This window comes from Amborella trichopoda, chromosome 6 (assembly GCF_054954075.1).
Source record: "Amborella trichopoda isolate Santa Cruz 75 chromosome 6, AtrichopodaSantaCruz75HAP2 v2.0, whole genome shotgun sequence".
Classification (NCBI taxonomy): Eukaryota; Viridiplantae; Streptophyta; class Magnoliopsida; order Amborellales; family Amborellaceae; genus Amborella; species Amborella trichopoda.
The window spans coordinates 9780938-9798640 of record NC_142341.1 but is presented as its reverse complement, the minus strand read 5'-3'; the positions used below and the strand labels follow the sequence as shown (position 1 = coordinate 9798640).

At 38.5% G+C, this 17703-nt stretch overlaps 1 protein-coding gene across 12 annotated transcripts in view; it reads right to left on the bottom strand.

Annotated features, from left to right (window-relative positions):
• LOC18438046 (agamous-like MADS-box protein AGL11) overlaps positions 1 to 17703 on the bottom strand; it is a 79917-nt gene that overhangs the window by 53548 nt on the left and 8666 nt on the right. For 3 of the 12 annotated variants that reach the window (XR_016057695.1, XR_016057693.1, XR_016057697.1), the window contains exon 1: positions 6490 to 16609. The exons of the other annotated variants lie outside the window; for them this stretch is intronic. The gene's annotated coding sequence lies outside the window, so the exon portion shown is untranslated. Of the gene's footprint in view, positions 1 to 6489; positions 16610 to 17703 lie in introns of those variants that run through there. 12 annotated transcript variants of the gene reach the window in all.

The window sequence follows — 17703 nt, the reverse complement described above, 5'->3', positions numbered from 1 at the left end:
TGAAGAACATGTTGCCTTGCCTCGTTGAAAGAAGTAAAGATGATACAAGGAGAGAAAAGAGAAGGAGCCGAAACCTTAATAGGCGCAGATGAGGCTGGTGAGAGGACGTGGTGCTTATTTCCAGAAATAACCACCTGAGAGAAAGAAGGCTTAGAAGGTTCCTCAGCCAAGGAAGGATGAGGTTCAATTGTACTAAAGGATGAGCAATGGACGGTGGGACAAGAGAAATGATTACCCGAGCACAGAGAGTGAGTAGAGGGACAGTGAGCATAGATCTAATTCCAATCAAAGCAAGAGCGCAGGGAGGGTGAGGAGGACGAAGGGGGAGGTGGAAACGCCTAGGTTGAAGATGACAAAGACCCATTCATGCTTCTTCACCTACTGTAGGCTATATTGGTTACAGCACTGTGCAGTTAATCTCACCTTATCCTGTGAGTGCGGCTATTGCTGTTAGATTCGTGCTATGTACCTGCAGGGCAATATCCTTCTTCACATTTGGTAGTAATATGTGAGAAAGAACCGAATCACACAATCAATTTCTTACACCATCCTATTTTGAAATCAAGCACAATTAATTTCTTACACCTTCCTATTTTGAAATAAATCAAAATCTCTTTATAAAAAGATTTCCCAAAATATCAAGTCAACATATGCCATAGTTGCCATCTTTTATTTCGGACAGTACGAAGGAGGTGGGTGGCCATGTGGGCCTTACTCCCCCACAATACGGTGGGCCTAATGAACCTAGTGGGCCTCCAATACCCTCAACATAATTTTCAAATAATAAAATAATTTTTATAAACCATCAAATATTTTGTTTTCTTTTTTATTCAAATCAATCCAAGAAATTGATTTTGTTCTATTTAAAAATCATATTTCAATAAAATAAAATACCTAAGAGTGGCCTAAAAAATTCATTTTAAATATCTGAAAAATAATTAAAACATATTAAAACAAATCTAATAAAGTTTGATAGGAATTGGATCCATGGAGTTAGGATTACAACAAATACACTGAGGACTCCATCCGGTCTAAAGACCACATCTCACTGCACCTTCTCAAACTGACCAACCAATCTCCTGACCCACAACCCATCGTAGGGGTTCATGATCAAACCATCAAAGTCAACCAATAAGTGGAGAAGAAACGATCCTAGACTATGGATTATAGGTCCCTCGATGAGGACAACTACTGGGCCCATTCAGTAGTATGCTTCATGGGTCCTTCCAACACAATTCAATGTTGCAACGAGTCATCTCTTCTGCACATGTACATGTCACACACCGTTATCCTAAGGGTCGCTTTCCAGACAGGTATCTAGTATACACGTCGTGTGATGGTAATGATGAGGATTTAGGTCGTTGTCCTCTGAGGTCATCCATCACACGCAAGAAAGAAATCCATGTCCCCAGACCAACTGCCCTGGGCATATCTCCGACCTCAACTAGGAATAACCCCACATCAAAACCCTTATCGGTTGTACATACACAATGCCCAGTACTACGGATTTTGGACTTCACATTGAGTCATAGCCAGTCAAAACTCATGTGAGTCTAAGGCATTGCTAATGCCTTAACAGTCCAAGACAATATGCCCACTGGAGTCAATAATTCATTATATATTTTCAAGACATGGTCTCATAAAGCCTTTAAATGGAGCCATGAAACCCCAACAGGTGCATCCTTCTTTTTGGTCTCTATTGTGACGATTACGACACCTTTATCAATTAGATCTTCGACAATGTGCCTAAAGAATAAGCATTTCTCAGTTCCATGGTATTGATTTTGATGTCATTCACACCATTTTTATTACTCCTATAGGCACCATTTTGATTACTCCTATAGGCAGGGGAGGAATCCAAGATATAGGATCCACAACAAGTCTGTTCTTGAGTATTCCTTAAGAAGCTCGTTTATTGATTCTCTAATGGGAGTTTCTTCCCTAGGTGTGGTACACTGGCTTCGCCATGTGTACAAATTTGTTCTATCTATATCCTTGAGCCATTTTGAAGGCGATTCAGACTTGGGTTTGAGTTTATGCTCCATTGATTACGACTTTGTTAATGTTACCATCAAATGGAACTTCATCATGGTCGAAATCTTGCTTTGGTGTCGCTAGTAGCCGATTTCTAATGGAACTAGCCTTAGATTCTTCAATCTCATATTTTGTGGCTATCTCGAGCCTGGATCAAAAGGTAGGGGCAAGTGCCATGGGTGAAAAAGTTTGTATACCCAAGTAATGCATTTTCTAAAGCCATAGTAATCTTGAAAGGTTCAGAAAGCGTGCAATCAACGACCTTTGTCGTTGCATCGCTGAATTAAGTAGCAAAATCAAAGAATAGTTCTCCTGTATTCTATTTCGTAGCAGCTAGTTCACCGTGAGTTGTTGGCCTTGGCTTGGTCCCATTATATTGTGTGACAAAACACCTAAATAATTAGTCAAGGGTTTGGGTGGGGAAGTTATTCATTACTTCAAAGTACCACGTGAGAATTTCTTGTGATAGAGTACATTGAAACATGGCCTTGAGACATCGAGGATTGCCTTCTTAAGATGGCATAGTCAGAAGATAAGCGATGACATGGCTTTCCTGGTTATACGTTCCACTGAACTTATATTCAATTCGGTAGAGGAGTATACCGATGGATTTGATGAGTTGATGGCTCACAGTAATGTAGTTGAAAGGGAAGAGCTGTCCATAGCTTGCTATGTTGGTAAGCTAAGATCGTCTATACAAGATGTGGTGGTTTTACAGCGGTATTGGACCTTAGATGAGGCTTACAGCCTCGCAGTTAAGGTTGAAACTCAGCTGAGGCATCCATCATCAAGGTGGGCTGCAAGCCAGGGTAGCACAAGTGGGAGTGGAAGCGCATGTAAGGGAAATAGTGGAAATTTAGTGGGTGGACAGTCCTCACGGCCTGCTGGTCCAATAAGACAGCAGGAAACTGTGCATGTTGGGGCTAGTTCTAGTCGCCCAAATCACCCAAACAACAGCACCATAAAATGCTTTAAGTGTTCGAGGATTGGGCATGTCTCTTCTCAGTTCCCGAATAGAAAATTTTAGGCCCTTGCTGAGGAGATTTTCGAGTTGGACAGCAAACCATCTTTTGATGGGGACCCTATTTATGATGAAGAGCCTGAGGGAGATGAGCCTGAAGTAACCTTTAGTGACCACGGGGAGGCTTTGGTGATCCGGCGCAGCATGGTGACACCCAAGGTAGGAGATGAGGTAGATTGGTAACGTATTTTCACACTCGATGCACGACCTACAGGAAGGTTTGCTATCTTATCATTGATGGGGGCAGCTGTGAAAATATTACTTCTAACGAGATGGCAGACAAGCTGAAGTTGAAGACAGAGAGCCATGCAAAACCATACAAGATAGCTTGGTTCAAAAGGGGAAATGAAGTAACGGTTTCTAAACAGTGTCTAGTTTCTTTTTCTATTGGAAAACATTATAAAGATGAGAGATAGGGCGATGTTGTGCCTATGGATGCATGCCATTTATTATTGGGTAGACCATAGAAGTATGATAGACATACCATACATGATGGATTTAAAAATACTTATTCCTTTGTCAAAGATGGAATAAAAGTGGTTTTAGGTCGATCTAAGAAGGAAAATGCATTCAAATCAGATGAAGGGTGTGCTAGCCTTCTTTGTTTGGCTGAGTTTGTGGAGGGATTGAATGAGTCGAAGATGGTATTTGTAATGGTCCAAGTGAAGGAGCAGCCTATTAGTTCGGTTCCACCGCAGTTAGAGCCCTTAATGAGGGTCTAGAGTGATGTCACTCTAGATGAGCTACTAGAGAGTTTACCACTCATGAGGGATATCCAACATCACATAGACCTCGTTCCTGGGTCTAGCCTATCGAATAAGGCTGCATATAGAATGAGCCCAAAGAAGTATGATGAGTTGCAAAGATAGGTCACAAAGCTTCTGCAGAAAGGGGGTTTCATATGAGATAGAGTGAACCCTTGTGCTGTCCCCGGCCACGTTGACGCCTAAAATGGACAGGACTTAGCGCATGTGTGTGGATAGTAGGGCATGTGTGTTAGATATGTTGGCTGGTGCTATTGTGTTTTCAAATATAGATTTGAGGAGTAGGTCACATCCGTATTTAACCTGGAGATAAGTGGAAAACTGCATTCAAACCACGAGAGGGCCTTTATGAGTGGTTGGTGATGCCATTTGGCCTCTCCAATGCGCCCAATACTTTTATAAGAGTGATGAATCAAGTGTTCAAGCCGTTTATTGGAAAATTCGTGTTGATATACTTTATTGATATTCTAGTGTACAGCATTGGGGAGCAGGTGCATATGCAGCACTTATGGTTGGTGTTTGACTTGCTACAGTAACAACAATCGTATTTGAATCGTAAAAAGCGTGAATTCAAGACAGATAGCCTCATCTTTCTAGCCTATGTTCTTTCAGTTGAGGGAATTAAGGTTGACCAAAGGAAGATAGCAGCTATAAGGGATTTGGCCTACTCCTACTACATTGCATGATGTTTGCAGTTCCCAGTTTCTTTCAACAGGTCTACGATATATTTCCTTTGAGAAATAAAGAGGATTTTTTTTTATTGTGTTACTTAAATGCCGAGAAAATATTTTAGTGGACCAAGATTCATGATGGCAAATTTCTTGTAAAGATCATTTTTAAGCTGCATGATTTTTTCTTTATCATCACATGTAATGATAATATCAACATAAATACGAACAATTGTTGTACCTAAGTTCCCTTTTTAATGAACATCAAAGAATCAACTAAACTTCTAAGAAACCCGACACGCATCAAAGCTGAGTTGAGTTTGGCATACCATACGTGAGGTAATTGTTATACAAGGCCTTCTTTAATTTGCATATAAGACCATTCTTCTTTTCTTTAGATTAGCCTGGATGAAAACTCATATAAACTTATCATTTAAGGTCACCATATAAGAAGGCATTTGTAACATCCATCTGATGCAGAAACCACCCAATATTAACTGTGATAGACAAAAGAACACGAACAGTATGCATCTTGGTAATTGGTGCAAAAGTCTCTTTACAGTCAACTTCATAAGTTTGAGTAAATCCTTGGGCCACTAACCTGGCCTTATGCCTCTCAACAAACCCATCACTATTATATTTGATTTTAAAAACCCATCTACATCCAACTGCTTTCTTCTATTTAAGTAACTTGACAATGTCCCAAGTATGGTTATTGTCTAGTGCCTGAAGTTTCGCTTTCAGGGCCCCCCACACAGGTTTAGAAATTGCATTTTCCAAATTAGTTAGCTCACAATTATTAAAAATAGAACTCAAAAAAAAAAAAAACCAAGAGAGAAATTTTTATAGAAACTATGATTTTGAAAAGGATAAGAAACTGCATGGTAAGTATAAAAATCATGAAATCTAAAGAAAGACTAAGAAATACAAGAAGACCTACGCAAGGGGAAATCAGATTGGACCACGGCGAAACTAGTTTGGTGAAGAGGTAGCATCATTTTTCTCTTGATCATCATGACTTGTTCCGAGTATGTTGGACACATCACAGATACTAATATTAAACAATGACAAACGACCTCTTTAACACTCTCCCCGAGTCTTATTTTCCAAATCACTGTCCAATGTGTCATGAAAATAGGACTCCGTTTCAATAAATTGAACATCTCAAAAAATATACATTTCTCTGGTTGTGGGATCATAACAATTGTATCCCTTTTGAGTAGAGGAGAATCCAAAAAGGATAAATCTCCAGAAATGTTTATCAAGTTTATCCCGATTGTGCCCAGGCATATGAACATACGATACGCATCCAAATACACACAAATGGGACAAATCAAGTTTTCTATTTTTCAAAACTTCAAGGAAAGATCTATCCTAAAGAATTTTACTCAGAAGTTTGTTAATCAAGTTGTAAGCAGTTAAAACAGCTTCAAGCCAATAAATTTTCGGAATATACATCTGAAACATCAAAGACCCTGTAGCTTCCAAAATGTGTCTATTTTTCCTGTCAGCAACTCCATTTTGTTGAGGTGTTCCAACACACGATGCTTAGTATATAATATAATGCTCAGAAAAATCTATGCTCACATACTCTATGCCAATATCAATTCGCAATATTGTAATTTTGCCATTACACTAAGTGGAAATTAGTTCGAAAAATCCTTTGAACACAGAAAAAACATTAGTTATGGATCTCAATGAATATACCAAGTAGCAAGAGACCAATCATCAATAATAGTAACAAAATATTTAAAGCCAGCATAAGAATCAACTAGGGCTAACACCACGTATCAAAATGCATTAAATAAAAAGGTTTATCTGAAATGGGCATAGAGCATTGAAAAGGAAATCTTATTTGTTTTGAGAATTTACAAACTTCTTAAGAATGAAAGTTTAAAAATAGAGAGGGCATTACGATTTTTAAAACTTTATCTAAAGGATGTCAAAGTATTCAATACTACAATTTATTAATATCAAAATTATCTTGACGAGTAACCAAAACCTTATTCTCCTTATTAAATAAATCGAGCTCATGAGATAGTCTTCCATCACCAATCTTCCTCTCCATGGCCTGGTCTTGAAAAGTCACAAAGTTGGGAGAAAAGAAAACATTGCAATTCATGCTCTGAGTTATTCAACTAACAGATATAGTTAGAAGAAAAGGACGGCGCAAAAAGCACTTTAGAGTTACGAGACTTGGAGAAGAACTTGGTCATACCAACACCATAGATAGGAATTAAGGAACTATTAGCAATAAAAACAGGGTTCATATTTTCATTATTTTTGAGGTCAAAATGATACTGTAAGTTACGAGTCATATGAATTGTGACCCCTCAGTCTATTATCCAATGAAAAGTGTCACAGGAAGACATTAAGACATAAGGGTTACCTATGTTTGGGAATGAAGAAGAAGGATCCCGTGTAGAAGAAGAACCACGGTTGTTACTTGGTTTTTGATAATGATCACAATTGCAGTGATGGGTTTGAGTTGCAGCAATCTGAGTGGTAGACCTATCAATTGTTCTGTTATTAATGGGCCTTCAATGTGTGGGTATAATACCAACACCAATACTCCACATGTCCTATATTGTTGCATTGATCACATCTCGGATGCCCACTATTACTACAACTCCTTCCACCATCGCGATAATTGTTAAGACCTCTACCTCCACCATTATTTTGAGGCCTTGTTGTTTCATATTTCTCATAATTAACGACCATTGAAATTTCTCAACACCTTCTTCAGAGGTTTTGAAATCAAGATTCATAATTTTCTTCATAGTTATTCGTTCAAGTTTAGATTTTCCAAAGAGAGAATGAGTAATAAATTTCGCCCAAGCAAGATAATTAAAGTCCATTCAAAACAATAATAGTAAATTTCATGTTGGAGTAATTTTCTAAATATATTATAATAAAGAGATAACAAGAATCAGAAGACTGACCTAATCGATAGATAGCAATTAAAGAGTAGAAGACGTCTCAATCAGAATCAATCGAAGACTCCAAAGAGCATTATTGATTCTCTCTCTAGAAATCGCCAAGTGTATCCAACTACTTGTCAATAAAATGCTCACAATCGAAATAATATATTGCTTTCCTTCAAACCCAATCTTACAAATATTAGACCAGTAAGCATTCCAAGAGAAAAGTACCCTCAAAATACAACACCAAGAATCAATGCAACACTTGCAAACAAAGAACCCAAAAGAAATTGCATACCAAGGGCCCTTGCAAGGAAAATAGTCAAGTTATCTTGACTGTGAAGAATGCTCAGAAGAAGCTCCTTGTTGTTGAAAGGAAGCAGCATACAGTGGAGGCTTTCCAAACCGAGGCTAATTAGCAACACATTATTGCTGAATGAAAGAAAAATTTGTGGCCTGATAGAACTTGCAACAAGATTAATGGATCGTGCAACTTGCGTCTTGCAACAAGATTACTGGAATTTGGAAACTGTGGCTTCATGGAACTTGCAACTTGCCTCTTGCAATGGAACTTGCTACTTTTGCAATGATGAGAATGTTAGTTCATCCACACCCTAAAAAGTCTTCAAGGAATGAAAACGGAATCAAAGAATCCACTTAGCCCGTTTTTGGTGCATATAGAGATTGAATGGTAGTGGACTTGTTTGGAGATAGATATGAATAAATCGATCCTTCAAAAAACCAGAATATATCGACAGTAGTTATTTTTTACACAGGTCTCAAGACTTCCGCTCCGCTACCATGTTGAAGCCGCAATAAGAGAAATAGAGGAGGAGAAAGAAATAGTTCAACACAGCCTATATGTGGCTCGACAATGGTGCCTACGTCCACGGAGGATTAATCAGTATTTCATTCATATGGATTAATCTAGTTTACTAATGTTGCAGGTTATAATAGCAAGATAAAAAGTTTCCTATCTTGTGGATTACAAGATATTGAGTTTCTTAGATTGACAGTTTCCTATTTTGTGGGATTACAATTGTAAAGACATTTGTTTCCTAAAAGACAAGAAATGTAACTCTACGAATATCTGTTAAACAAGAGTAAACCTTATGAATGATATACTGGTTTACCCTCCGTGGACGTAGGCACCATTGCCGCACCACGTATGTGTTGTTGATCTTTCTCTCTCTCTCTCTGTTCACTATTTCTTTTGTTGTAATTCTTCATGGCAGGCTGATCTATCAATAACGATCCATTGCTCTCCGGTGGTTACTTCATCTCTCTTGATCATGGCCCATGTCTTGTGGGTTAGTCCATAGTCATAGAGCCAGTTGATTTGCAAGCATCGTGGCTCCCAATTGCTTCTTGGTTTACCTTTTTTCTTTAACGCCTAAAGGTTTGGTTCCTAATTATTTACATATTTCCTATATTTCGTAGGGCTTGGTGGGACTGGTGTGTTTTCCTATTTTTAGAGTGGGTGTTTGCCTATTCTCCAAACCAAACTTCTTTCGTAATGGGAACGTTTTTACCTCTTTTAATTTACTTATTCTCCAAACCAAACTTTTTCCATAGAGGGAGTGTTTTTGCCTCTTTTCCAAACCATACTCATTTTCGTAGTTGATCTTTTTCCATATTGGATGTTTCCTATTTCCATCATGGAGCCTTTCCATACTAAGTCCTTCGCATTTTTTTTTTCCCGCGAAGATTGCTCAACACCAGTTGAACCGTATCTTCTGATTAAACCATCATCTAACTGCAGCTTCGGCTCTTCTCTTTCTCCCACTAAACACATCGTCAAAGAAAGTTGATGACCCACAAAGTAGTTGCTTTGGGAGCTACTACACCCTTTTTGATATTGGGACTTAGCAACATGTTATTGTGATAGTGAGCATTTAAGCAATTGGATACACATCGGCGATTTCTAGAGAGAAACAATAACGCTCATTCTTTTCTTTTTCTTTTTTTTTTGTATTTTCGATCAAGGCCCTTTCTGCTTTCAATTGCTATTTACTGATCAGGTCAGTCGTCTGATTCCCTTTGTTTTCTTCATAAAGGCATATTTGGAACCCAACTCTAGCATGAAACTTACTACTGTTCTTTTGAATGGATTTAATTATCTTGCTTGGTAGATAGCAGTATCTCGTTGTCTCTTTGGAAAATCTAAACTTGGACACATAACTATGAAGAAAATCATGAATCTTGATTTCAAAACCTCTGAAAAAAGTGTAGAGAAATCTTCCATTTTTGTTAATAATGAGAAAAATAAAATAAAAAGGCCTCAAAATAATAGAAGTAGAGGCCCAACCAATTATAGCCATAATGGAAGGTGTCGTAGTAATAGAGGACATCCTAAATGTGATTACTGCAACAATATAGGACGTGCGAAAGATAGGTGTTGGGTATTATATCCACATTTAAGGCCCAATAAAAACAAGACCACCAACAGGAGTACCGCTCAGATCGCAACCACTCAAACCCAACACTGCAACTGTGATCATTATCAGCAACCAAGTAACAACATTGGTTCTTCAAATGGTTCTTCCTCCACATAAGGTCCTTCTTCTTCATTCCCTAACGCAAACAAATGCTATGCTTCCATGTCTTCTTATGATACTTTTCTTTGGATAATAGACTCAAGGGCCACTCATCATATGACTGGTAACATACAGTGTCTATCCTACCTAAAAAGTAATAAAAATATGAACCCAATGTTTATTGCTAATCGTTCCTTGATTTTTATCCATGGTGTCGATAAAACCAAGTTCTTCTCTAAGTCTCATAACTTTGAAGTTATTCTTATGTCATCATGTTCTTCTAACTTGATGTCTGTTAAAAGAATTACTCAGAGAGCATGAATTACGATGTTATTTTTTCTCCCAACTCTGTAACTTTCCAAGACCGAGCAGCAGGGAGGAAGATTGGTGAAACAAGAATGTCTCATGGGCTAAATTTATTTAATCAGGAGAATAAGGCTTTAGATGCCAATCAAGATTAAATCCGATATTAATAAATTGTGGCATTAGTGACTTGGACACCCTTAAGCAAAAGGTTTGAAAATCTTAATGTTCTCACTCCTTAAACTCTCATTTTTATAAAGTTTGTAAATTCTCAAAACGGACAAGACTTCATTTTCAGTGTTTTATGCATGCTTCAAAGGAACCCTTTTTTTTATAACCAACCGCAGTTGATTCTTATGATGCCTTTAACTATTACTTTTATTGATGATTGGTCTTGTGCTACTTGGATATATTTTATTGAAGTCAAAAACATAAGTTTTTCCTATGTTCAATGAATTTTCCAAACTAGCTTCAACTCAATATACTAGCAAGATAAGAATTCTGCGAACTAATAATGGCACAGAGTATGTGTACAAGGTCTTTTCTGACCATTTAAGTAATTTTGATGTTATGCATCAAACATTGTGTGTTGGAACACCTCAACAGAATGGAGTTGCTGAAAGGATACACACCTTTTGGAAGCTACAAGGTCTAAAAATTTAAGTGTTCTAAAAATTTCAGATGCATGTTCTAAAAATTTATTGCTCTGAAGCTGTTTTTAAGTGCTTGCTATCGGTTTCAGATGCATCTCCCCTTGAAGTTTTAAAAAACAAAAAAATTGATTTGTCCCATTTGCGTGTATTTGAATAGTGTTGTATGTTCATGTGGATGGGCACAACAGGTATAAACTTGATAAACATTCCAGGAGAGACGTATACTTCTAGGATCCTCCTCTACTAAAAAGGGATACAAATGTTATGATCCCCCCAACCAGAAAAATATATATTTCTCCAGATGTTCAACTTGTTGAAACAGAGTCCCATTTCCATGACACATTGGAGATTGGTTTGAACAATAAGACTCAAGGAGAGTGTTCAAGAAGTCGTTTTCCCTTGCCAAATATTAGCACCAATGATGTGTCCAACACACTCGAAACAAATGAGGATCAAGCCGAAGCTAAAGATAACTCTGAAACGCACCAAACTGGTTTAGAAGAAGAAGACTCCGATATGGCCTTGGTCCCACCTGATCCCCCCTTGCGCATGTCTTCTCATATCTCTCAACCTTCATCTAGACTTCAAGATGTTTATACTTACCATGCAATTTCTTATCTTGTTCAAAATCATATTTCCTATGAAATTATCATTCCTAGCTATTTTATTTTTTTAGTTCTATTTTTAATAATTCTGAGCCAGCCAATTTCAAAATGCTATTTCTCAACCTATGTGAACGAAGGCCATGAAAGAGGAACTTCAAGCACATGACAAGAATCATACTTGGGACATTGTCAAGTTACCTAAAGGAAAGAAAGCAGTTGGATGTAGATGGGTTTTTTAAATCAAATATAATAGTGACGGGTCTGTTGAGAGACATAAAACCAGGTCGGCGAGCCAAAGAATTTTCCCAAACTTATGGGTCCACTATAAGGAGACTTTTGCACCAGTTGCCAAGATGAGTATTGTTCGTGTTTTTTTGTCTATCGCAGTTAATGGTGCATGGTCTCTACAACAAATGGACGTTAAAAATGTCCTCTCAGAGTATAACGGACTTCTTAGACTTCATCTTTAGAAATGACCTCCTTGATATCCCACTACAAGGAAAACGCTTTACCTAATCCAATTAGTCCCCCCAACTAATACTCTCTAAACTCAATAGATATCTCCTAGCTTTCGTTTGGGAAGAACTCTTTCCAAGATCCCATGCCTTGGCCCTGCCTAAACCCACTTCTGACCATTGCCCTATTCTTCTTTGCACCCAGGCAATTAGGCGAGGTCCGAAACCTTTTACATTTGAACTGGCTTGGCTTGAAGATAAATCATTACCTAACTTGATCCCATTCTGGTAGAACTCCTTTTCTAACCAAGTCTCGACAAGAGCAGAATATAGACTCCAAACTAAGATTCAACTTCTCAAAGCCTCCCTTAAGACATGGAGTAAGTCCATCCCTGGGAATTACTCACAAGTTAAGTCCTCTCTCCTAAAATCAATCCAACCCCTGAATCAGGCCTAAGAACCCAAACCAAACTTGAATACTTCTCCACCCTTAAAAAAGAAGAACTTTACTGGTTCCAGAGATCTATAGTCAATTGGCTCAAAGCAGGGGACCACAACACTAGGTTTTTCCCTTGATTGCAAATTGTTGTAGAAGACAATACCATTTCGACGATTAACTCAAATAATAGCTATCGGGTACAGCCTGGAGAAATCGAATCATCTATATTAAACTTCTTCTAGGCCTTGTACACTGCTCCAAGAGGTCTCAGACCCTACTATGGCCGACCTAGACTTCCACACTTTGTCAGAAGACTAGGCTATTTGACTGGAGTGTCCTTACCTAGAGAGGTAATACTACAAGCTACTGATGACCTCGCCAAAGATAAGCTTCTGAACCACATTTCCCGATCCTCATAAATGGAACCCCGAAAGGTTTCTTCCCTTCCTCAAGGGGACTGCGCCAAGGGGACCCTCTATCCCCATTTCTCTTCGCCATCTCAGCTGAAGTCTTTAGCCGATCTTTATCCCAAGTTTACCAGGCAGGTCTCCTCACAGGCTTTAAAACTTCTCATCGAGGCCCTATAGTGTCGCACCTGCAATACGCAGACGACACTCTGGTATTCTTAGATGCATCTCCTCGTGAAATTGATAACTTGAGGCTCTATCAGAAATGCTTCCAAAGGGCCACGAGTTTCAAGGTTAACATTGTAAAATCAAAGATGATGGGGGTAGTTGTCGCCAATGGCAAAACCAGAGAGCTTATCTCAGATTGGGAGTGCAAAATCGACGACCTTCCCACAACCTATCTGGGTCAACCTCTCGAGTTGGGAAAACCGAAAAGAGACAATGGTCTCACATGATGGAAAAGGTTGATAGGAGATTGGCAGGGTGGCAAGGGAGACATACCTTTCTCAAGCAGGCAGAATCACTCTGATCAAAGCAACCTTGGCCAATGCCCCTGTGTACCTTATGTCCCTTTTCCAAATTCCCACCTCAGTGGAAAATCGGCTTGACCAACTCATGAGGAACTTTCTATGGTCAGGACAGGCAGAGAAAACAAAATTTCATCTTATCTCTTGGGATAAGGTCTGCTTACCTAAACATCAAAGTGGGTTGGGAATTAGGCTCCTTACAAAACAAAACTTGGCTCTATTAGGAAAATGGTGGTGGCGTCTGACTCCTCAGATGGATGCTCCTTGGGCTCAGGTACTACACAGTAAATATAAGATCCCTGATAGTACTTGGGTGCCACAGAGGAGACCTTGGAGCAGTGCTTCAAAAGCATGGAAGTCGTTCACCTCCTCCCTTGCTTTATTCAAAAAATTCATCAGGCTTCACCCAAGAGAAGGAACACGGGTGCGCTTCTGGTTAGATCTCTGGCTAGGACACACGTCGATAAGGGACCTCTTTCCTTTCCTTTACTCGATTGCGGCAACTAGAGATTCTACTATTGAAGAAGAATCGATGCCGAAAGGAAATCAACGAGTGTGGAACCCCTCCTTCAGAAGGAATTTATCGAAGGAGGAAACTAATCACTTCCTCTCCCTATCTACAGCTTTGCAAAGGGACCAGCTGGTATGGGACTCTTGCCCCTTCAAGGGTCTTTGCACTGCCCACTTTTTACAAGAAACTTATCCAACCTCCCACTTTCCCCCTAAACCCTTCTTCTGCCCTATCCAAGGTTTGGAAAACTATTGCACCCCCTAAGGTTCAGACCTTCAACTGGATAGCAGCTTCTCCACAGCCACATACAGTCGATCACCTCCAAAAGAAAGGGATTCCCATCCCCACTTACAGTCGATCACCTCCATGTGTTTGTGTGAGGAGGAATCCAATCCCCATCTATTCATTCATTGCAATGTGGCACACAACTCTAGAGTCTACTGCGTCAATTGTTTGGGATCTATTGGGTAACAACTATGACGGTCAAGAACCTTTTTGCCTCGGATTACGCTTCCCAATGACCGAACGGTGGAAGAATCTTATAGAAGGTTGTTGTGGCAGCAACCGTTTGGGTGATCAAGACAGAAAGGAATGCCAGAATTTTCCAAGACAGGTTAGCGTTGTCCCAACACTCTTTCATAAGGTTACGTCCTTAATAACCTTCTGGGATTCTAACCAACAGCTTTTCAAGGGTATCTCTGCGAATTCCTTAATAAGCAATGGGGTAATCTTATACTCCATCGACCAAGGAAATGGCAGCCACCTCCACACGGAGCCATTAAACTTAACTTTGATGGATGTTCTCTAGGGAACCCCGGTCATGCAGGAGCAAGAGGCGTCTTTAGAGATCACCAACGCAATATTCTTCTTACCTACTCCGATTATCTTGGTTTTCAAGACTCCCAGAATGCTGAAACAATGGCTCTTCTTAAGGATCTTAAATATTTCGATCATTCTTAGGGGCAAAACCTAATAGTCGAGGGAGGCACGTACAACATCATTACATGGGCAACTGGGAGGTCCCCACCTCCATGGTACTTGGCTTCTATTTTTGACGAGATTGCATGCATCTACAGGATTAGGACCTTCTCATGGAAGCATATATCGAGGACGTCAAACGAGCTCATCAACCTCCTAGTCAAATACAGGGCTAGCGCCCAAGAAGAAGATTAACCCCGGTTCAACTCCTTTTTTGCTCTGGACCATAGAGGGTACTCCTAGATATAGATTTCCTTGTATACGGGCAACTTTATAAGCCCTTTCTGGTAAACTCATTATAAATCATTTGTACGGAGGCAACTATATAAGCCAATGTTTGTATAGGGTCAGTTGACCTATTTTTTTACAGAGAGTTCCATCTAGATGGTACTCTCGGACTAACCCAAAATGTACTCTCTTTGTTACAGCAATACAAATGTTAACATTTCTCAAAAAAAAAATGTCTTCTTAGATGAAGACCTTGAAGAAGAGGTCTATATGAGTCATCCTCCAAGTCATTTTAAAGAAAAGGAAAAAAGTCTTATTTGGAAATTAAAGAAGGCCTTATATGGACCGAAACAATCACCTCGTGCATGGTATGTTAAACTCAGCTCAGCTTTGATGAGTATTAGGTTTCTTAGAAGTTCAGTTGATTCTTCAATGATCATTAAAAGGACTTCGATACAATAGTTATACTTATTTATGCTTATGATATTATCATTACAAATGACGATAAAGAAAACATGATGCAGCTTAAAAATGATCTTCACAAGAAATTTGACATCAAGAATCTTGGTCAACTAAAATATTTTTTCGGCACTTAAGTAACACATTCAAAAAAGGGACTCTTTATTTCTCAAAGGAAATGTGTCTTAGACCGGTTGAAAGAAACTGGGAAACTAGGAGTCAAACCCGTTGACACCTATGTTGATGTTAATTGCAGGCTTAATTCAACAAATGGAAAACCTCTTGAAGATGTGGGTTGCTTTTAGAAACTTGTGGGCATAGTGATTTATTTGACTATGACATGACTAGATATAACGTATACGGTTAGCCTTGTGAGACGATTTATACATGATCCTAGATCATGTCATATGGAGGCTGTCAATAGGAATCTCAAATGTCTTAAGTTGTCACCAGGCAGAGGTCTTTGGATGAAACCAAATGGTCACACGAACATTATTGGTTATTTTGATGCTGACTGGGCAGGTAGTCCAATTAACAGGAGGTCCACTACTGATTATTATACATTGTTGATAAAAAACTTAATTACTTGAAAAAACAACAAAAAGAAAATGTAGTTGCTCGATCCAATGCAGAGGCCGAATATAGAGTTGTGGCTTCAACTACAACTGCATTGAAATGGCTAAAATCACGACTTCGAGATATGGGGTTCCCAAAGGTCAATCCAATGGAGATGTTCTGTGATAATTAAGCAGCTATGCATATAGCCTCCATAATCCAGTTTTTCATGAAAGAATCAAGCATATAAAAGTTGATTGTCACTTTGTGAGAGAAAAAGTTCAATAAAAAATTAGTAGGAATCCTTATGTTTGAAGAGAAGACCAACTAAAGACATGTTTGCCAAAGCTATTGCAAAGGCAATGTTATATCAGATCTTGTCCAAGTCGAGCTCCGTGGATATCTACATACCAACTTGAGGGGGAGTGTTGAAGGCTATATCAGCAAGATATAAAGTTTCCTATCATGTGAATTACAAGATAATAAGTTTCCTAAATTGAGAATTTCATATTTTGTGGAATTACAGTTGTAATAAAATTTGTTTCCTAAAAGACAAGAATCGTAACTCTACAAATCTCTAGTAAACTAGAGCAATCCCAATGAATGAGATACTGGTTTACCCTCCATAGACGTAGGCATCATTCCCGAACCACATATATGTCGTGTTGATCGTTTTCTCTCTCTTCACTCTTTCCTTTATTGTAATTCTACAATCAAAGATTTATAGAGTTACAATTCCTGTCTTTTAGGAAACAAAATCTCAATACAATAGTAATCCCACAAAATAGGAAACTCAATATCTTGTAATCCACAAGATATGAAGCGTAATATCTTGCTGCAATAACCGTCAACATTAACTGGCATCGAATTAGATACAACATGAGATTTAAGAAAATAATAGTCAAACTTGGCCCTTAACTATTCTACCCATTCCCGACCGTTTCTTAACCACATTGCCTATCTTTGGATTTTTAAGAGTCAATCCTATCTAGAACTTGTACAAGCTCTTTACGTAATGGTTTGGAATATTAATGTCATAAAACACATTGAAACAGTTTAAATACAATAACTGTTAAAATTGATGAAGTGTATATTTTTAGAAATTATACTAGTTTTTATTTTATTTTATAATGAGTGATGTAGTGAGGTTGTACTTGTAAGTGTGTAGTAGGAAGTTATGAAACTACTAGGTCGTAAATAGTTATTGTTGCAAGTGGGTAGTTATTGTAGTAAATATGGTGAACCTCTATTAAAAGAGAGGTGTGTGGTGAGAAAATTGGGTCATATGTTTCAAGTTTGTATTGCTTTTATATAGTATCCCATTGTTCATCTTTGAATGAACGTTTTTCTGCCAACCTTATCTTGATTGTTCTTCTTCTATTTCTTTAGTTGTGAGTCTTAGGCTAGTGTGACATTGTTTAACTAATTGAAAAGCGGATTGTCCCAGTGTTATGACATTCATCTTTCTCCACATGGTATCAGAGCCACAAGGGTGGTGGTGATGTTGTCTTACTCTTTATTTTATTTTATTATGATTGAGGTTCTACTTGTATGTTTGTGTACTACGAAGTTATGAAACTACTAGGTGATTTGTAGTTATTGTTGCCAGTGGGTAGTTATTGTAGTAAATATAGTTGT